General features: G+C 43.8%; 1 protein-coding gene across 25 annotated transcripts in view; it reads left to right on the forward strand.

The window, feature by feature from the left end:
• Positions 1–21,149, forward strand: part of LOC137863007 (protein FAM169B-like) — a 262,188-nt gene that overhangs the window by 120,122 nt on the left and 120,917 nt on the right. For 22 of the 25 annotated variants that reach the window (XR_011100644.1, XR_011100621.1, XR_011100624.1 and 19 more), the window contains 4 exons: positions 1,255–1,362; positions 2,047–2,397; positions 4,275–5,958; positions 6,651–6,809. The gene's annotated coding sequence lies outside the window, so the exon portion shown is untranslated. The remainder of the gene's footprint in view (positions 1–1,254; positions 1,363–2,046; positions 2,398–4,274; positions 5,959–6,650; positions 6,810–21,149) is intronic. The other 3 variants (XR_011100633.1, XR_011100634.1, XR_011100638.1) reach the window with 3 other exon arrangements.

Here is a 21,149-nt window from a genome sequence, read left to right on the forward strand (position 1 = left end):
TGGATGTTTAAATGTGTAAGGAAACAGCAATTAGAGGAATACCACAGAAAGACAAAGGATTAGGATTTATTTTCCTTAAAATGGTAAAACTGATTATGGTCTTACTCTTTCTTTCATGGGGGGATGCATTTGATCACATCAGCTTTTGGGGTCAGTGGCTGTCAAGAACGTATTTTGGAGTTACGGTAGAGCTTGCCGAGCTTTAAATGTTCCTGCAGCCCTAGAAACTTTACAGAATATATCAGATTGTTGTGGCAGTACTGAGCTGAGTTCTGGGCAGGAAAATATTAGCCAGAAGGGAAGAAGGAAAAGAGAAATGGATAGCTGCTGAAGTAACAGGATTAGGATTTAGAAACCTGAGTAATCCTATTCAGGGGTATTTCTGCATTCTGTTTACTTGCTTTTGAATTGCTTTGGTGTCTTGTCCAGGGGAGATAATTCCAGAAGTCATTCACACCCAGGCTGCAAATTCGATACTGCATTCAGGTGACAAATGGAGTGTGATTGCAAAGCTGCCCAGAAAATTGGAAATCAAATTGGCTGTGATGGTTGGTCTATGTGGTCTCCTTTTGGAATCAACAAGAGGGAGAAGAAAATGAAGGACAGGAAAATGAAGTGTGTCCTACTGTACAGAAGGTGAGTTTATTTAGCCAGAGTTGGTAAAGGGGGAAGCAAATTTCACGTTATGTCAGCTCTGATTCCCGAGGCCTTAGGGAACACTCACCGCGTGGACGCAGTTGTACTTCACTGGAAATTTTCTATTGCAAAGAGAGACTCAAAACCCTGTAAGGGAGTCACAGTAGTGCAGAAAGTTTACATTGCAGCTGGGCCCAAAAAGCTTCAGATAAGATTGTGGGGCCCTGTTGTGCATCACATGCTGGGAGGAAGTCTGGGGCTGGGGAGGATTTGTAGCTTTCGTGAGGGAAAATGGAGATAAATGTGGGGAGGCAAAACAGCTTGGAAGAATTCTGTGTGATTTGCAACACTTAGTTTCCATCCAGAGAACAAAACTCGCATGTTCAGGACCTCAGCAGCCTTACCCATTTTAACAGAGGGAACAATGCTGGAAATCCCACAGGACACATGAGAAAGGAGGTTGTGCTGAATCCCCATTACCTTTTTTTTTTTTTTTTTTTGCATTTACTTGCTGACAAAAAATATTTTTTCTTATAAAATGACCTCAGAGATCGTATACTATGGGGTATTTGGTTTAAAATGTACTGTAACCTTCGTTTTTTTAATTGATCAGATCAGCCTTGAACACTCAAAGAAAAATCTGCCTGCTCTGAATATTGCCTGAGGATTTAGAAAATCTTTCTTGGAAACAGAAGAATGAGATGAAACAATCATCTGTACAGCATGGTAAGAGAGAAAAAGAATAAAGGAATGAGTTATGTTTGACTTGTCTTCTTCCAAGAGAGAATTTCATTTTATTTTTTGGAGTAGGCTTTAGATGTGGGAGATGTTGTGGGAGCTGCTCTTTACAGTTGTAAGATGCAAATTTATCATGGTGCCAGTGCAGGCCATGGACTTTGTCCAAGGAGTAGCTATGTTTGGAGGTATAATTGTCTTCCCCGTGCTCCACTAATGCTGGTTGTTTTGTTGTGGGAAGGAGCTGTGAAATACTACAATTGCCACGCACTGTGTTAGGAGCTGGAAGCTGGTTATTTGAGATCAGCACTGAATGCTGCCTAGAGGTTCTCCCACTGCTCTCAGCAGTTCTAATGCTTCACTAGAAGCTTCAAAACATGTTTTTTTTTCTCCTGCTCCGGTAACCTGTAAACCACAGCCGTTTCTTTGCTCAGCAACTCGGTTTGCAGTAAGACTGCATAATTTACCACTTCAGTTGTTTGAGAAAACTTAGTAATGACAGGTGTCAATCAGGTAAATGTCTGCCGTCTCCCACCTGAGCAGAAGCAACACTACAATTTCAGCTGTGTCATTAATAAACAAGGAGCCAGTGGATCTGAGAGCACTGGAAAACCTATGATCACTCACTCTGAAAGGGATGATTGTCACTCACACCTTGATGACATCTACTTGCAGATATAATGAAGAAAGATTATTATGGCTCTACGTGGCTGCAGCAGCTCTGGTCAGCAAATAATGACGACGTTGTCTCACTGGTCAGACCTGCCTCCCAGAGACCAACAACACGTTAAGTGATGTCTTGGTGGTATTTTGGGCCCTCATTTATGTGATGGCAATAGAAATCTAAAAGGAAAAGGCCTTTCTTTTTTGTGACATAATGAATTTCATGCCATTCTCTGCAAATTCTGTTAGTCATGACCAAAATCAGCTTACTTCTGCACTGATGCCTCTGAGAAGAAGCAGTGAAAGACCTTTAAAGCAAAGACTTTGGCTTCATGTGCTACACCACCATAAAATGTTGGCTATGTAAGTATCCTCCAGTGCCTCTTGTGACCGGGCAGAGGAAGTGAGCCATTAGCTGTGCCCTGTGGAAATGCATAAATAAAATATTTTGTCAGTTTTCTAGCACCTTTGATCAGGACAGGCTGTTCCCAGGGTGCTAGCGGCTACTGGGAATTGTACACAGAGTCCTTCTGTGCTTGTCCTTCCTTGCCTTAATTTGTGACTGCAATTAAAGGTGTTTGAAAGATACAGATATATGGCCCCATGTTCACAGAAAGGGACAAATGTGAATAATAAAGGGGGCCAGCCCAGTTCCACTGGAAGATAGGTAAAGTGAAAGGCAAGGGGATGTCAACACAGGTTTCTTTTTTACAGATCCAATCAAGTATCCCAAAAACTGCCTTGTTTAGCTGGCTGCTTCCCCATCCTGAGCAGAGCAGCTTGGGTAGTGGACTGGAAAATATAGAAGGTGCCATAGAAAGGGAAGCTTCTTTTAAATCTGCTTAACATACCCAAATTTCTGTAGTGTTCAAAGATGGCCCAATACAAAGCCAATATCTGCTCTTATCCCAGGCAAGTGCAAACACTCTGGGTTTTGCTTCGGATGTCTTGCATTGCTCGGGAGGCATATTCCAGCTCAGTCCAGAACAAAGAGCTAAATCCTGCTGAAACAATCAGTCCCTGGGGGCTTGAGGCTATTCCCTTTAATGTACGTATAAAAGTCACTAATACCAGCTGCGGATGAAATCACAGATGAAATCTTACTAATTAATTGCATGAACTTTGTTTCTGCCTGGTTTGCCATTCTCTCAGCCTTGCATGAATATCTGGGCATCCGTACTGTACACCTCAATGGGGCTGTTGATTTTCCAAGGAAGGCTAACAATTTCTGTGCCTAAAATAGCCATGCAATTACTTCTGCTCACATGGTCTCAGAGTAACAAAATGGTTTCTGAAAACTGGTTTTGTTTGCACGTGATTGAAAAGTCGCCCTACGTTGTTCTGCCAAGTTAGGCACTGATTCAGGTTTATGACCATATCATTAATATTTTAGTACCGCATCAGTAACTGGTTGCTATTAATATGTAGTGAGACAGTGATATAAAAAGGGAGATGTTCCCACTCATTTGGCAGAATTTGCATTACAGCTGGATGAAATTTATAACACATCTTCTGCAACCTACTGGTCTGAACTCCTGTTATTAATTTCTGCTGTGTTTATTTCTCCTTTATGTTCACTTTGGGCAATATTCTATCAAGTTTCCTGGCAGGCACAACAGTGGATATAGCTAATTTCAGCTGACTGCAGGAGGACTTTGTAGAAAGTGAATTTTGAATTAGCACTAGTATTTGCAGCAAAAATCTCCCCCTGAGAAGCCTATTCCCCTCAGCCTGGTGTCTGCAGCACTTAAGTTCATGTGAATAGCCCTATTGACTTCAGGTGGGCAGCTGTTTAATTACCTTCCTGAATCGAGGCCAGCACCAGGAATCAAGCCCCCAGCAGCCGACCTGGGTGCCTAGTCAAACTGCTCGTCTCCTGAATGCCAAACTTCTGCGAGTGACCCACGGACTGTTTGAATAGGTAATTTGGCAAGTACTTTTCAGTCAAGAATAAATTCGAGGAAATCATCATTCGGTGCACAAAGAGATGAAATTTGTGCAGTATATTTTTTCATGATGAGGCAGCTATTGGCCAGATTTATTCAGCCTGCCTGCCTCTTCCTGTTCCAATACGCCCAGCAATCCCATTTTTCCCCCCACGTTTTATTTAAGAACTCTGAAATGACAAGTCTGCTTTTCTACTGGGAGAGCACTGTGCTGTACGCAGCATGCTGTACGCGGGTGGAGGAGGATAAAGAATGACATGCTACTCTGTAAGCTACAACTATTTTTTTTTCCAGATCTGCATCTGCTCTTGTCCCTCTTCCGTTCTCAGATCACCCTTTGGCTTCCCTTAGGAATCCAGCTGTGTCATCACATTGTGTGGCATCCTAATATTTCATACTAAGCTGTAAGCCAATTAGGAATGACTACTTACCATGCTGAATCATAGGAAGAGAAAAGTATAATGTGTCCTTCATATAACAAACCTCCTTTTTTTTGGCAAGACAGATAACCCACACATTATATTTATAAGCCCTATGGCTTTCCACGATACCCAATTAGGATGCAGCTTCCTTTCCCACTGCTGCAGTATTTCAAGGGACGTGTTTACAGATGGATGCTTATTGAAAGTGCTGACCTACCACCATTATACCTCATAACATCTTTCATCTTCAGAGACTGAAGCACTGGACAAAACTTGATGTTGTAATCACCTTTAACAGGATGAGAACACGAGTGCAGCAAAATATGAACACCTTATCCCGAGTCCCTAAACGAACCGCTGACCCTGGCTGAGGGTGTAAACACGATCGTGTGCCACCCAGAACTGAGGGAAGCATCAAAGTCAGACTGTAAAATAAAGCCTGTTGTATCTAAAAGGAAGAAGGATGAACCACTGATGTGGGTATTTGCTTGAGGTACTGAAGAAGCAGTTGGAGAATCAGCGTATGGATGTGTGAAGTGGTTAGTAATTAGCAGCAAAGAGAAGGATATTAAAATTTATTTCCCATGCTGAAGTAATTAATGGGCTATTATGCCAGGTGTCTAAGCTGCCCGGAGGTCTGGGATAAATAGCATTACAGCAGAAGATGCAAAATATGATTTAAGGTGAAATGGAAGGATGTTCTAGCATAGCACTCAGGACGCCCCCCTTCCTCCAAACACTGTTGCTGTTTCCTAAGTTGCTAAGTAGCTGCTGATGGTATTTATTACCTGGGAAGAGATGTGCTCCTTTACGTTTGTCTCAGGATCCTAGCAGTGTTACAAACCGAAGGCTCCTGCGACCTGTGCCTGACACCTGCATCTTTCATGTCTCGTCTAATCTTGTCAGGCTTCACCGCGGGGCGAGCGGGGCAGCACCCGAGTGGCAGCACCCTGTCCCCACAGAGGCCAGGTAGCCACCTACCACCCTCAGGCGACAGATTTTATGTTGAGAGTTAAGGACTGCATTCATAAAACAACCCTGGCTGTGGATACATCTAGGGAGAAAGGATAACCTCGGATTCAGCTTCCCTAAAGCACCTCCCAAACCAAGTCCAGCCATTTTTGTTGTTTCAGCTGCTACCAGAGATTGTGGCTGAACAAAGCATGGGAGCCTCTGGGTTAAGGCTTCTGCAGCAAGGTCTGGCCATCCATTGCTAGGGTTCAATTTGCTGCTTCACTGATCACATCCCCTTATGTTCCCTCCCAAATACCTCCGGGACAAACAAGTTTTCCCTCAACCTGCCAGGAGAGAGCCGTGGTGATTCACAGCACTGACATCTGTGGCCAAAAGCATAACTACAGGCAGCTGGAGGGGATGGGGGAGGTTCTGCCATGCTGTGCAGGGTGAGGAATCCCACCTGGGCTCATCAAGGCTGAGGGCTCAGGTGTTTGTAGTGAACTCTGGTGGTAAGGTAGAACAAAGGAAGTGATGGTGTAACTCTCTCTTCACATGGAAGACAAAGCTTAGGATATTTTTATTGCTAAGAGAAACCTTTGGTAAGTTCTGCTGTAAAGGTTTTATATTTTCTCTGTAGTAATGCTTCCTTTATAAATGTAAGGGTTTAGAAACCTGTTGGCCTTCAAGTGCAAGGTGTCCGTTCAGGAGCTGTACCCTTCTGTGTTACTCAGATGTGTCTCAGTTAATTACTGCTGAAGCCCTTGCTGGTCTGTGTTGTAAAATTATTATTTTTTTTAAATGCAGCACATATGTAATTCATGGGGCTCTTCTCTGAGTAGATAAGGACTCGTCTCAAATGTCAGGGTGGGGGAAGAAAGGATACCTGACCTAGAGGGTGAGAATATTGAATGTTGGACTTGACATTCCCCTAGTATTTGCTGCGATAACATCAATCTCAAGGAGCCTTCCTGGTATGAATACAGAGCTGCTGCATTTAATATATATTTCCCAAGGAATTTCGTAGTAATTGAGCATTAAATGATGTCCACTTATCATAAAGCGTTACCGTTTTTATTAAAAATTATAAATGGGCTTCAGGAGAAGGGAATATCCCAGAATCGTAGCACCATCTCTATCACTCCTTGTGCAGTAATTGTCATTGACCGCCTTTACTGTATTAGAACGAGACAGTTCATAATTTTCTCAGCTGAACAAATGAAGATTTGTGAGCAAAGGAAGGCACTGACTGGATTATGTAGTGTCATTGATTTTTATTCTCCTTGTTTCACAGAATACGCTTAAAATCTCGCTGTCCCTGGGCCTTATTAGCACTCGGAGGAGGCTGCGTGGGTTGGATGGCGGTGGCGTGTGCTGTCCTGCTGCACGCAGAATTGTGCCTTGTGAAGGAGACGTCAGAGCTGACCTTGGCATACACCTGCTGGATGTCCAGGTATGAGCCAGGCAGTCTGAATCTGGGGGTCTTTGCCCAGTGTGTGGGTTGGAGTGAAATGCTTCTGCAAAGGTGAAAATCTACTGAAATGGTGACCTGAACACTGCTCAAAGGGGACTGGGTTGCCTGTTGGGGAAGTTGTCTTATTCGTCAACGTTTAATTCTCAGAAAGATGATGGCAAATATTGGTGTTTCCCTTCTACAAAGATGATGGCTGTTTCGCAGGCTGTCAAAGCACCTACCCAAAGAGCCTCTCCTTGCGGGGCTTTCTAAGCTTTTCAGGTTTGAAGAACAAAAAACCCATGTGAACGATGACTTCCCCCCAGTTTGTGTGGAATGTTGGTTATTTCACCTTGCTGTTTTATGCCATTTGGGGGTGTTTGTGCATTAAAAATTCCTGAAAGGTAGATTAACTGTAAAATACTTCTTAAGACTGAAAAAGGGTAAGACTTGAAAATTGAAAACTGGTATTTATGTGCAAAATTTTACTCAAATCTATTAATTTTTAGTCCTGCTGGGACTATAAGAGGTAATTAGATGTTCACAGCAGAAATGATCTTACAGAACATTGCTATTCTATTCTATTGTCATTAAACAAGAACTAACGAGCCACCAAGAAATAGGAGGGGAGCTGCTAACAGAAGTTATGGCAAGATCCGTTATTTCTCTGTATATTTTTGAAGCTTGTATGAAATCACATGTGTGGGCTACAAATACCTGGCTTCCCATCCTTGGCTGAATCAATCAGGTCTGGTATGACAGAGTATTTATAGCGTTTAGCTTTTGGGTGTCTGTATCTTTTATTGGATCTTGATGCATCATCTAGCTCAGATTAGCAATTTGGTTTTTTAATTAGCAGGGCTTTACTGAGACCTCTCTGTCTCTCCTGTTGATCTCCGCGTTATCTCTAGGAACACAGCCCCATAGGAAGATAACCAGGAATGCCTAAGACTGAACAAAGCACCAACTGCTGTTTCAGTACTAGGTGGAAGTGAACAATTCCTCTTAGACCGATCCATAAATTGCTGGGAACTGTCTGGTTTCCAGAAAAAAAATCCACTACAGATAAAGAGGGGAAGTACCTGACTAGTAAAAATGAAAGGAGAACACATCTGAAAATTGTCTTCTACAAACAAGCAGCTCTTCCCTCTGTATGCAACCTTTGTTTGAATAAAGTGGCTGTTTAGCATTCCCGTGCAGCAGATTTCACCAAATTCAGTATAAAAGTATTTCTGATGCTGCGAGTAAGGAGCGGTACAAAAGCAGCCGTATCTTTGCTCTTACTGTTTTTGAATGCAGCCAGTGCTCACACAGCCCCTGCTCTATCTGAAAGCTGTAACTGGCCTGTGTGTTCAGGTTTGTATACGAAGTGACAGAAATTACACACCCTCACTCCACAGACCAAACTTTTAACGTAGCTGTGATGGAAATGAGCCCCTGGGGACTTGCAGGATGCTGCCTTTGCTCTGTGAGACTCTGTGATGGCAAAGCCAGCTATCAGTTGTTAATCCCAACGTGGCATACAAGACACTTTCTATCTCCTCCTGTAATGTTAATGCAGCTGGAATTCCATAAATCAAATCTCAGCAGTAAAAAGGTTAATAAGTTTACACTATATAATTGAAAGCCATATTGGTGATTAAAAGGATTTTATATATCAGTTTTCTGGGTCACCAGCTAATTATTTCTGGTGGCCTGTAATAAAACATAGCACCATAGGCAGAGAGAGGCTGTAATCACATAATATATGGAAAAATGCATTTACATTTATTTGAGATGAAGTTGCATATGCCAGCTTGTTGAACAGCCTTTGAGGTATGCCTTCAGTAGTGCAGGGGCAGGGGAAAAACTGAATGCTCCTTGTACTTGGTCAGGTTTGTACAAAGTTAGTGGATTAAGTTTTGAGGTCTGGCGCTCTCTCTCCGGAGCTAAGCCCAAGGGAACCAGCTGTCACCCGTGATAGAAAGGTTCTGCCAAGGCACTGGGGATCGGATTGCCATTATAATTCATTTTAATGCATTCTGCGTGTACCAATCATTTATTGGAACAAGATCTTCTGTAATAGGGACATGGCTAGGAAGAGACAGAGACAGATTTTCCTTGCATAGAAAGGATAGCTTAAATATACATATATATATATATACATGTGTATATATATGTATGTATGAAAAAGAAAGCTTTTGGACAAGGGGCAGGTGTGTGTGTGTGCAAAGGTTTGGGAATGTGGTGTTAGAGAAAAAATGAACTCAAAGCCTGAATTGAAATTCCTGCAGTTCTAACAGGCTGAAATAAGATTTTGAGCCAAACGCACAGACACACGGACATTTCATACTCAGACCTCTGTTTTGTAGGTTGTGCTTTGGTGTATTTCTGCCCTTAGCTCCCTCTTGATGCAATCACAGTGCAGGTGCTGGGTGTGCATGTGGATTTACAGGGCAGTGCTGCACAAGGTGTGTGCACACACAGCACAGCCTCACAGGTTACTTTCATAGTCTCTGGAACCTCCTGAGGCTCCAAGTGTTATGGTAAAGCAGCCCACTGCTGACCTTGGTTGTTCTGTCTGTTAAGCACAGGAGAAATCCCAGCTGGCAGACAGCAATGGGCACGTCCTTCCCACTGTCGGGGCATGGGCTGAGAGGTGACCAGAAATACCGTGACCTGATGTGCATGTGCAAATCGCTCCTGGACCATGCCTGCAGAGCCCCCTTGGAACAGGAGGACCTACTGTAGCAAATACATTGCTGCAATATTGAAGAGATTGCTCAGCTGCATCTTTTTTGTTGGCTCATCATTAACCCCTAGGTGGCACAGGGCTGCCGTGTTAGGCTGTAATGAGTGAGGGTTTGGCAGTAAATTTACTTGTGTTCTCCTATATCTAAATAACAGCTCTTCCATGTCAAAAATAACCTCTTTTTATTTGAATTAAGTTCTTAAAGTGTTCCTTGGCAAGATAGCTGAGGGGGTTTTTGGTTTTTAAACACAGGCTGGGGAGGTTAAAAGGGGAATGGCAGTCGTGTGAGTAATGGCCTGTGAATCAGCTGCTGAACTTGACATCGCAACCTCTGGGTCGCCACCAAAGTCAGAAGGCACTCGTGTGACAGTTTGAGGGTAAAGAAATAAAAAATCAGCTGCTGCTTTCCACTGGTATCAGGGCTTTCTGAACAAAGAGAAGGAGAAAAGTTAAACAGTAGCAGCGTAAATGAGGAACGAGTGTGGCTGTGTGCATGGATTACCGAGGTGGCTGCAATGCATCAGGTGTGCTCGTCTGAAGTTCAGAGGAGAAGCAATCTGGTTGGAGAGCCTGACTGCTGGAGGGGCTGCTGCTGAGCGAGCCTCTCTCCCAGTGGTCTGTGCAGCTATAACTTGGGTAGATTTGATTTGAACAATTTGGGGCTAAGAAAGAGCCAAATAACACTCCTGCAATCTGCTGTTGTTACAGACTGGCGCGGCAGAATTGCTTGCCTTTCTGTCACTTCCTTCAGTCTCTCTCTTTGGGGAAATTTTTGTCGCCAGATTGGTAATAACAGAAAGTTGTTATTTTTTTCACACATAATCAGCAGTGGAAAGAGTGAAGTCTCGTTTCAACGTCTAGGTGCTTAAAGACAACTCGGTTAATGTCTGCAAGGAGCTGGGAAGCGAGTGGGGAGGGATCACGAGGTGCCTTAGACAAGGCTTGGTGGCAAGATGATCGCTGTGGGAAAGGACTTCTGCCCCTCGTGCTGCTGACCCTGTTCTTAATAAAATCACAACAATATTTAAACAGAGGGAAATGATGTGTTCTGCATAAGTGTTCCTGTTCTCTAGCACTATTAGGTATGTCAAGGAAAATAAATATGAGTGTCTGCTGTGTATAGCTCACTTCTTGGGACGTGTTTAATGGTGGTCTCTGGGCAGAGCTTCTCCCCTGTGCATTTTTGAAAGCATTGGTAAGGTAGGGGAGCAGCCTGAGCACCGTGTGTGCCCTAGAACCTGAGGTCAGGACCACGATATGGCCTCTCGTACTCCTTGTCGCTGAAATCCTGTCACTTCACGCCTTCTTGCAGAAGTTCAATATACTTTTCAGCTCAAGCTCTCCCGAGCACTTAGCTCTTTAAACTCCCCACTCAGCAGGTGGCTTATTTAAATGTGGCTGGCAGGCTGGCTAGTGGCCAGAAATGAGGGGCTCAGCGTGCGAACCGCGCTCTTTGGGTCCAATGCTGCTCTTGTCCATGCCAGCAAAATCCTCCTGGTTCCAGCGGGGTTGTGTGGGGTACGAGATTGCTGTATAGGGCTGTCTGCTCAACTGTTTGTCAAATAAATCTACGGCCGATCGTTTGCATTATGTCAGCTAAACATTTGCCTAGCACTTTAGCACGTGTGAGCCAACGAGGGATTCGGGATTGTTTGAAACGAAAAACCATCATTGTCAGTTCTCACTTACCCGAGGAGCATTTCTTCTGCAGCGTGTAAATAACTTATTTTGCAACCCCTGGCCTTGAAGAGGAAATGTAAAGTTTCTCTAAACATTCAGCGCAAATAGGGGTATTAGCTGCTTCAGTGACTTCTCAACATTCGTGTCTTAAGGCTGAACAAGCAAGATTGGGGGGGGAGGCACATGGTTTAAATTAAATATATGGGAAATAATTGCTGAATGATACAAATAGATTTTAAAAGTAAGCAAACCCGTTTTCCCTCTGCCTCCCCATTACGTGTGTCAGGAAAGGGCCTTCACAACTAGGTGGTAATTAGGGAGGAAAAAGCAGTGCTGGCAGAGCAGTCAATCTATCACATCGTGCGAAGCCTAAATGTTACCAGCAATTAAACAAGTGAGTAGGGGACTAACTTGACAAGCAAGTTTTATCACAAAATCAGCTTGGTGGCAAAGTATGCGGGGAGCTCTTATTAGATTCCCTCACGCAACCCCGCGATTTAAATTACAACCCCACGAATGCACGTTCAGGCTGAAGCGACGATTTTCCTTCCCCGACGATCCAGGCGCACGGCAGATTAGAATGCTAAAAATAAACCCACCTCTCCCACCTCCCCCTTCCTCACCCCTCCAAAGTCAAAGCTGTCCAGGTTGACTGCTCCATTAAATTCAAGAACAAAAAGTTATAAATTGAACATACGGAGAGCAGTGCCTTTTCCTAAAGTGATGTTTCCTCGCCTTAATGGATTTAGCTATGGCAGGGAGTCAGAGAGAAGCTGTCTTAACTAAATCTTTGACTGATTATGCATTTTTTTTTCCCATTCATACAAGATAGATTCATCATTCCAATTTGTCAAGCTGGCGAGGTTCCAATTAATTACACCAGGAAAAGCTCAAGCTGCATTAGGCCTCTGTCAGGCCTAATCTAGTGCCTCATTTACTGGAGCCCCAAATGAAGAGATATCAGAGGTGTTGTTCCTCTTGGTACTTAATTTGATGAATGCCCTAGCAGCACGATTGGTGGCAGAGGTGTATATGTGTGTGTCTCTTCATCAGCCACCTCTGCTGAAGTCGTCATGCTTTCTCTACTAATTTGAGGGCTCATCTGTATACTGGATGTTTTTTTGGAAGGCCTATTCTTCATGGATATGCCAAAAGGTTTCTTCTGTGTGTGCATGTGTCTGGGTGGGTTTCCAGATTTACCGGGCCTGATTCTGAGCTCTGTTGTGCAGTGACTCTGGATTCAAGGCCTCGAATGGGAATGTAAAACCATACAAGTTGGGCTGGATGCTGTAAAGGACTGGTAAATTCTGACATCCTCATTGCTGTGTTTGTAGAGGAAGAACAGCTTTGTACGTTGCTTCATATAGCTCACGTGAGAAACATTGTGGGCTACCATTCAGATCCGCTGGAAAGAAGTGCTCAAAATGTTCAAATAATGTGGAAAAATATTGTTCCCTGTATGGATTTGAATCTTTGCTCTGTCAGCACACTGAATGAGTACAAACAGGTACAGATAGACTTTGACCACACCAATGGGTTACTATAGAATGTGTACATCCAAGGCTAATTCTTAAATATTTTATGGTAAAGTCACTCTGGACCAAGAACATATGTTTCTTTTCTACAGCACTTTACGTACGAATTATTCAGCATAAGGTGCCAGAATGCCAATATGTTTAGCTTACTTTTGGCTTTTAACCACTGCTGTGATTAAAGATGTAACTGCAGCAATGCTGTCATTTTGCACATAGGTTTAGGTGTCTCAGAAAGGATGCATCATTAGCCAAGAGTAAAGTAGCTGTGTACTTTGGCTGAGTATAACGCTAAAAGTCTTCATTTGCCAGCAGTTACCATGATGGGATTCTGAGTTTATTTTCCACTGACTGTATTTGAAGCTCTGGTGTGAGCAATGATGATTTTTAATGGCAGCTATCAGGCATGCATATGGTGCTCAGTAAGGGACACTATTCCGAACAACCAAGGAGAGAATTGATGCACTGATGTCTGTAGCACGACAAGTCCTCTGCAGACGGGTTGGACTGCAACTGGTGCCCACTTTGGGTTCTGAGAGTTTTTGTGTCCTAATACATCAAATTTGCATCTGCCGTTAGTGTGTCAAAATGAGCTAAGCCCATGTGGGCACAGCTGTGCCAGATAGCAATCTAAATCTTCTCTTAGATGTGATTTTATAAGCATTCCTCATTTGTTTCGTGGATAAAACAAATAAGGAAATATAAATCACCATGGGAAATGGTGAAGATGGAGGTGGACTGCAGTTGTGCTAATCTCTTTTGACTCTGCGCAAGACGTTTAATGGTGGACATACACTGGGAGGTTGGTTCTTAAATGTTCTGCTTAAAAAGTCACTGTGGACCAAAACCATATGTTTCTTTTCTGCAGTACCTTATGTATGAATTATTCAGCATAAGGTGCCAGAATGCCAATATGTTTAGCTTACTTGTGGTTTTTAGCCTTCTGTTTTATGTTAAACAGGTTGTTTAAACTCACCTGTTGAACTTAAAATAACTAAAAGCTTTTGTACGCTTGGTGAAAGGCAAGTCTCAGTGCATTGAGAGCTCTTGTAGTTTCTAGACTGGGCATTTGGTTATTGCATTTGTACCCATATGCTATAGGCTTGCTATTGTACCCAGCAGGTTTTTACATTTGCTGGTGCTTGTCTTGAGCTTACAAGCCTGCTGGGGTGTTCTGTGAGTGGTTTCAACATATATTAATGCCACTGGGTACCTGAGGCTGTCCTAAGCTTTCAGTTGCAATGTACTTGCTGTAGGTAGGAATGGTGCAATGGATGTGTTTGTGGTCTTCTCTGATTGTGTGCTGATTTACCTAGGGGCTTAGCAGAAATGTGTCCCTGGAGCTATGTTTGGCCCAAGTTACTACAGGTCACTACAGATGAAAACTAACTGGCCACAAAAGGGAATGTATGCAACGTGCCACCAAATGCTCAAAGGTCAGTGTTCACCTTTGTTCTGGGCACCAAAATGAGGTCTATTCAGTGCTTAAGTCCCACTTAATCTTTCAAAACAGAGCTTACACAGTGCAATGATCACACCCAGTGGCTTAAAGACTTCGATGGCTCCTGTCTGAGTCTTTTAGACAAGGCAGAAGTGATCTCTTAGGGATGCAGGCAGTCTTGAAAAGACCATAATCCAACAGAAGTTTCTTTTTACAAGGACGTGACCCGGAATCTGGAAAGGCTCTTCCTCATAATCGCAGTGAATTTTCATCTGCATCCAAAGCTAAATCCGAACTCTGTAATAGTTTGGGTCATCATGCTAGCATCTATCTGAGGAGTGATTACAGATGATGAGTTATTACCCTTAAATAAGGGGTAATTAATGCTTCCCACTCTGATTTTAATGAAAGGATTTCCTGATTGGGGGGACAAGGAAGATACTGTATCAGTAATATCCCTTTGGGAATTATTGGCAGAAAGTCTGCGGTTAATAATTTGGAGTAACAAATAAATGTGGGCAACTTGTGATATATGTGTGGAAAAAGAGGTGTCAAATTATTCATTATGAATTATTCTGCCAGTTCTAATAATAACCCAGCTGTTGAGGAGGGAAAGAAAGCTAGATCTGTCTGTGCAGACAGACCCTTTTGCAGTAATTCTATCCCTTTCGAATGAAAAAATATAAACTTCCTCTGGGAAAAGAAAATTAGATAAAACAAGAAGAATGGGATCCCTGCTCCAAATCCGTTTTTTTTTTTTGTTTTTTTTTGTTTTTTAGCTTAATGTACACTAATGGATAATAAATATTGGTTGATTAATGAATGACTGGTATACCAACCAGCTGAAAAAACATATTTTGGCAGTCAGCACTTGCAAAATCCATAGGTTAAAGACAAATTCAACCTCCTTTACTGCTCTCAGTATGGTCAGGTGCCCTTATCCAGGTAGAAGCCTCTTTGTGAAGAAAGGCAGACAGTGCGTGTGTATGTGTGTAATATATATGGATATATATATATGTGTGTGTGTGTGTATATATATATACACACACACACACATATTGCCAGTGGCATCTTTAGGCAGACCTGGGGGACTGTGTTTACAGGTAAAACCTGAAGAAATTTGATTGAATGGCAGAACAGTGTCTGGCAACAGGAGTGCGGGTGTGGGAGTCGAGAGAGGTTGGTCCTGTTCCTGGCATGCCCCTAAGCTGCCATCTGACTGCAGGCAGGTTCTTGCTCTCCCCTAGAGCTTTTTCTTTTCCTTCCCTCAAAGGTGGTGGTGAAACATTGCCCATTAGTAGTTACAAGCTGCTTTCTTACGTTATTGATAATGACAAGTGTGGCTGGTGCTTTTTCAGAAAGGATGGTGTAATTAATACCTATACATCACCCTCAGTGTCACTTGTGAGGAATGCTCCTCCTGAGCCACCAAAGTAAAATGAGAATGAGCCAAGTCTCCTAAAAACCCTTCTGGATTTGGGAACTTTGTCCTAAACTCTCTCAAGGCACCAAAGGAGATTTTGCTCAGCTTTGCTAACTTTGAAGGTGCAGTCAACACAGCTTGAGTCAAAGCAGCTAATCAGAAGCCATGTGAGTTGAGAGAAAATAATTAGATTTCAGTAGGGCTTTGTCATGTTTGAATATATTCCCTTCTAGTATATGGGGGAAAAAATCTTGTCTGTCATGGAATGCTTGGTCAGGTTTAATGTTCTCATGTCTCAGAGTCGGAAAACACCAATACTCCTGCACTGAAGAACCCTTCTCTAAAATATTAATGAACTTACCTGGCAGCCTGTGTGTCATCCCCACTCTCTGTCTTGCACACTGTGTTCACATCTGATTAAAATGTGAGCTGTCCAGGGCAGGACCTGTGCATTCAGTGCTGGCTTGCTTACTGGTGCTATTATAAATAATTAAGATAATTATCCAATATGTTTATGACAACTGACTGCTTTGGGTCGGCTTCTCTGAGGACTCCTGTCATCAATGAAAATTCTGCAAATGGAGGGCTTTGCAGACTCTGGCGCCAAAGATGGATTACCTAGAAGCTTTCAGAGCTATAAACAATACACTTTCCATTTGCCTCTTCATACTGCATGGACTTAATCAGAAACTGTAATTTTATAGTGTGAGTAAATGGGTGAGAGGCATCAACAGCAGGAGCGAGCGAGAGAGAAGCATTGTCTTTTGCGATGCCAAATCCCAGAATATTAAGAGTTTGCCAAAGGCGTTTCAGAGATAGGTTTCCTATCTTCATCAATAATTTAAAACATTCCCAAGTCTCCTCTGAGTAGCTCGGTATAAGAGCTGAAGGCACGAATGTCAGAAGGCAGAGCGACTCCCAATTAGTCAGGTAGAGTGCTTTCTTGTTGACTCAGCCAGGGCAAGGGTGGCTGTAAAACCCAGGCTTATGTCCTTATAGACTCCTTAATAGTTTTTTTTTTTCTTTAAATCTGTGGTAATTTGTAAGAGATGAGTGGGCAGTCCAGAACCTAATCCACCGGGGTACTCATTAGTGGCATTGAAAAAACATGTGGGCGAGGGTGTAAGTTGGCGGATACGGTTGCTAACAGAAAAAAGGGTTGGAGAGTCAGGAGCATATTGCGTGTGAGCGAGACCCGGAAAGAGGCAGCAGCTTTAAAAAGTTACTGCAAGCCGTGGCAGGGCTTCGGCGTGCCACAGCCAGGAGAGCTTGCAGCGATGCCTTCTAAATGGGGGCTGCTTTTTTGGAAAGCGTTGCCATTAGGATTGCCGTACGCACGCGGAGTTATGAGGAAGCGATGCTATTTTGCTCCTCACACGTGTGGCTCTTATTAAAATGTTTTGTTGTGAGGTAGGAAACAGCTCGTGGACGCCAAGGACTGGTCCCATGACGGCGTTACCCTGAGTCAGCCGATGTGCAGCCGCCTCTGTCCGGATGTGTTGCTGAACTCTTGAGCGCACGCATCTATTTCAGAACGTGCTAACCATGTTTATTTACTGCACAGCTTCTTGTACGCTAAACTCGTCCACGTGGCAGGCAATTTTCTAGTGCTTAGGCCACTATTTGACCCAGCTGCCATGGAGAAGGCTGTATTAAGTCCAGCTGATCAGGGCTGTCTCCCCCGTGGAACAGGAAATTAGCCTCTCCAGCTCTATGACTCTGTCAGCTTCTCTACATGGTTCACACAACTGATTTCCTACAATGTGAAACTTTTTCTACCATTATTTTTTCTTTGTGGGTAAGATTATTTTTATATCGCGTTCCCTGATGTGGTATTCAGATCTTAAGCCTGACACTAATTATGTATTATTATTTTTTACTTTCTCCTGACACTCCTTCCTGCACCTGTTTATGCCTTTGTACTTCTATCTGCACGTGATTCCTTCCAAAACATGCCGCTTCCTTCCACTTGGAGTGGAATCGTGTTTTGCTGCACACTTCTACATCTTAATCACAGCTTTGCAGTGCTTGTCTGGCCCGGTGGCGGTGCTCGACTGTGAAGCTTTCTTCCTTTGGAAAACCTCCTATTTTTCAGAGCTGTCCCTTGTATTGTTGAGAGCAGATTTAAATAGCTGGTTACTAAGGAAAAGCTGCAAGTCCTGTGAAGGCAGAAGGTACAGAGTTTAGAGGAGCTCTGGTAAGCTGCAAGGTAGAGAGGATGGAGGACGTGGGATGGCAGCGAAGTGGGATTTTCTTTTCTCCACGTAGGTTTGTGATCCAGCACAGCCTTGCACCATCATGGCTATGCAGCAGCAGGAATCTAATTCCAAGAGGAACAGGTCTTTGGATCTAAACCACAGGTTTTCAAGGAATGTGACATTCTCATCAGCGATGCAAGCTGTGATACAGTGTCTGTGCACAGCCCAAGCTGCCTGTGGAGGCCAAGCCCCCTCCATGCATGCTCACGGCAAATAAAAGGGGATTCATGAGTCTCAGGTTAAAACTCCAGTTCCAGCTCTTGTCACCGTTCTGTTAATCTGGCAGAATTTAGTCAGCTGCAAAATGTGGTTTGACGTTCAATCCCTGTGTCCATAAACTCCTGTGAAACTGTGATCCCTGGCAGGACCAAACTCTCATCTAAACTGCCCTGGTTAGAGCCTGAAACACCTCCACCACGCTGCGGGTTTTGTCCCTGCTGCAGTGGCAGCTTGCCCGTGCTGTGTGCCTTGGGTTTTACTGACCGGGTGGCTGCAGAGCCAGTAATGTGCCACTGGGCCAGGGGCTTAATGCAGGAATTACTGGAAGCAGCAATCTTGGAGTGCTTTTTATGAGGATAACAAGGCTTTTGCAGACATAAAAAGCAGGAGAAATGCTTATTAGTTATGGGGAAGGTGAAAGGCTTAGAAAACTGATTAGTGTAGCAGTGTGGTCAGATTGAAATGAAAGCTCAGTGGCATAATCGTTAATTGGGTGCTTACTTACCTACTAATTTGAGCTTGGATGTCAGCAGTACTGCACTTCATCTCAAACCAGAGGTCAGGCTTTAATGCTACATCATAAATTACGTAAAGGCACAACACTAACAATTAGATAATTATGGAGACCCATGCTGTTGCAATTTAACTGGGCAAGTTCAGGGCAATCATGACAGGAATAGTGCTTAACCCTGAATCTGCTGCCTTTCTTTCAACCTGACAGCCAAATATATGTGGCCGCGGAGGTACCCAGCTGTCTGGCAGCCCACAGGTTAAAAGCATCTTCTCCTATTAGTCAGATTCATCAGATGGCCTGGGCGAACTCTGAGGCAATATTGCAAAAACGTTAATTATGGTTCAGAAAGAAAAGCCTGTGTTTCAACCTACGGGAGATTCTGGCCAGGACAACAGTCAGAACAGTTTTTGTGTGCAAGGCACCGTTGTGTTTTTTTTTTGTTTTTGTTTGTAATGTTTCTAGCCAAGCCTATATATGTGTTTGGTTTATTTACTTTGCTAAAATAAACCACCAAGCCAAAACCAGGGTTAGCCACAGGGATCTCTTGTCCTGTGTCTGCACAGGACAGACCCACAAAGCCTCACGTTTCAAGCACTGGAGTCATTTGGTTGCCCACAGGTTTGTTCTTGCACGTGCCCAGGCAGCTGTGCTGCTTCCTGGGGCCAGAAGCAGCCCTGGGGGACAGAGGTGAGGCTACTACAGAGAGCGGCTCCTTGCAGCTGCATCCCCACATTGCCCATGCCGAGTCCAGCCCATCGGTCCTGAGAGCATTTGGTGCCGCTCCTGCCAGTGCCCAGGCTGGCTTTAATGGGGAGAGAGCTCAATCAGCGCTGGACATCTCAAAAATTCAATCCCCAGAAGAGATATTGAAGATCAGGGTGGAAAATATCGGTTGGGTGGATTGGAAAGTGATTGACAGAGGGATGAAATTAATAACGTGCAGATCCCGGGTTGTTTCAGACATAACCAGTGCTCCCTCATCTAGAAGTGTGTAATGAACAGTGATTTCCGTGGGGTTTTAGGAGCCTACAGGCTTTATTGGATTTAGGCCTAGGAGTCTTTTTAGTGCTGTCCTTTTGCTTCTGGTCCTTCCAGCAGCCAGGTAAATTGCTCACGCCGCAATAATTTATCGCTGCTGTAAACACTGAGGTTTTGCTTCTGCTGGGTGGGGCTGAGTGAGCTGGGCACACAAAGTAGGAACAGCCCACTGGTGTTCTGGCACCTTTCTCCTTATTCAGGACCTTTTGTGTAATTCAAGAAGAAAAATGGTCTTTTAGAGGAAGTCTCTCTTATTAATAGGAATGGTGTCTTGCAGTCTGCTCTGCAACATTTCCCCGTGCTGAGATTTTCATTCCTAGGTTGAGGACCTGTGTGTGTGCAAGAAGTTTAGCAATCTCTTGATTTAGCTTTGGTAGCTAAAATCCCTTCAGGTGCTAAGTTTGTTATAAAAGTGCAGGGAAACCCTTAGCTGTGGCACACTGCTTTGAAAAATAAGATTATAACTTTTATATACACACTGCTATAGAGTATGGTCAAGTAACGACACATCTGGTTACCTATTATTACAGGTTGAGTTATGGTAGACTTTTTGTTTTAATTAGTCTGCGATAAACAAAAACTCAGGGGCTGTTCTGCTCTGGTGGTTCTCATTTTTCCTGCAGCCTTTCCTGCCCTTATGGGTTTATTAGTGTAGAAAAAGTGGCACATTGTACTTTGTGGGAGACCAAATGGCAGGCTGTAGGCTTGGGCTGAACCGCATGTCAGTTATACAGTGGGGGGTGCTCTGGGTAGGTCCACACACATCTTATTTGGTAGCTAGAGGCTATCCCCATGCCCAAATTCCCTAATTTACGCACAGCCTTGCAAGACAGGCTACAAACAGGACTTTAGCCAGGTTGTCCCTTTTTGAGGTGCTCCACCAGGTGTGGGGAGAGGAGGTGGACTTCTTTGCTTACGCTGCTGGAGAACTGGAATTTTTTCTTCCCATTGCTTCTTTTTCAAAGGAGGAAAGGGAAAAAAATAAAAATAAAAAACTGAACTCTCATATTGGCTGGGTTGCACCTGGCTGTGCGGGTCTGAAGAGCCCTGTGCAGAAGTTACCAGGCTCAGCATTTAAGTCACCCCATTCTTCGGCTGCTGTCCTCCATGTGCTGCTTGGGGCCAAGTTTAGGGTAAAGGGTGTTGGGAATGACTTACTGTTACACAGGGTTTTGCTGGGTCTGGATCAGGATCTTGAAAAGCCCTTATGGGCTGGAAACGAGCCTCGGTGCAGGGGACGTGCTGGAGTAGCCTAGCAGGCACATGGACAGTTTTTCCTCTCCTAATAAATTCTATCTCCTGCAGCATTTGTGGCTATGTTTTGCCACACATCATGGCATGAATCCTTTTCCAAAGGGGCTGGTGCCTTTGGCTGCTCTCTGCCCCATGCCAGATCCCATCCGTGCAAAGTCCTGGAGCTGGGGCCCCTTACAGAAAGCACAGTAGCCCTTGCTGTAGCTGTGTTAGGTGTCCTCCTTTGTTACAGCATCAATTTTTGGGACTG

Source organism: Anas acuta, chromosome 12, assembly GCF_963932015.1.
Source record: "Anas acuta chromosome 12, bAnaAcu1.1, whole genome shotgun sequence".
NCBI lineage: Eukaryota > Metazoa > Chordata > Aves > Anseriformes > Anatidae > Anas > Anas acuta.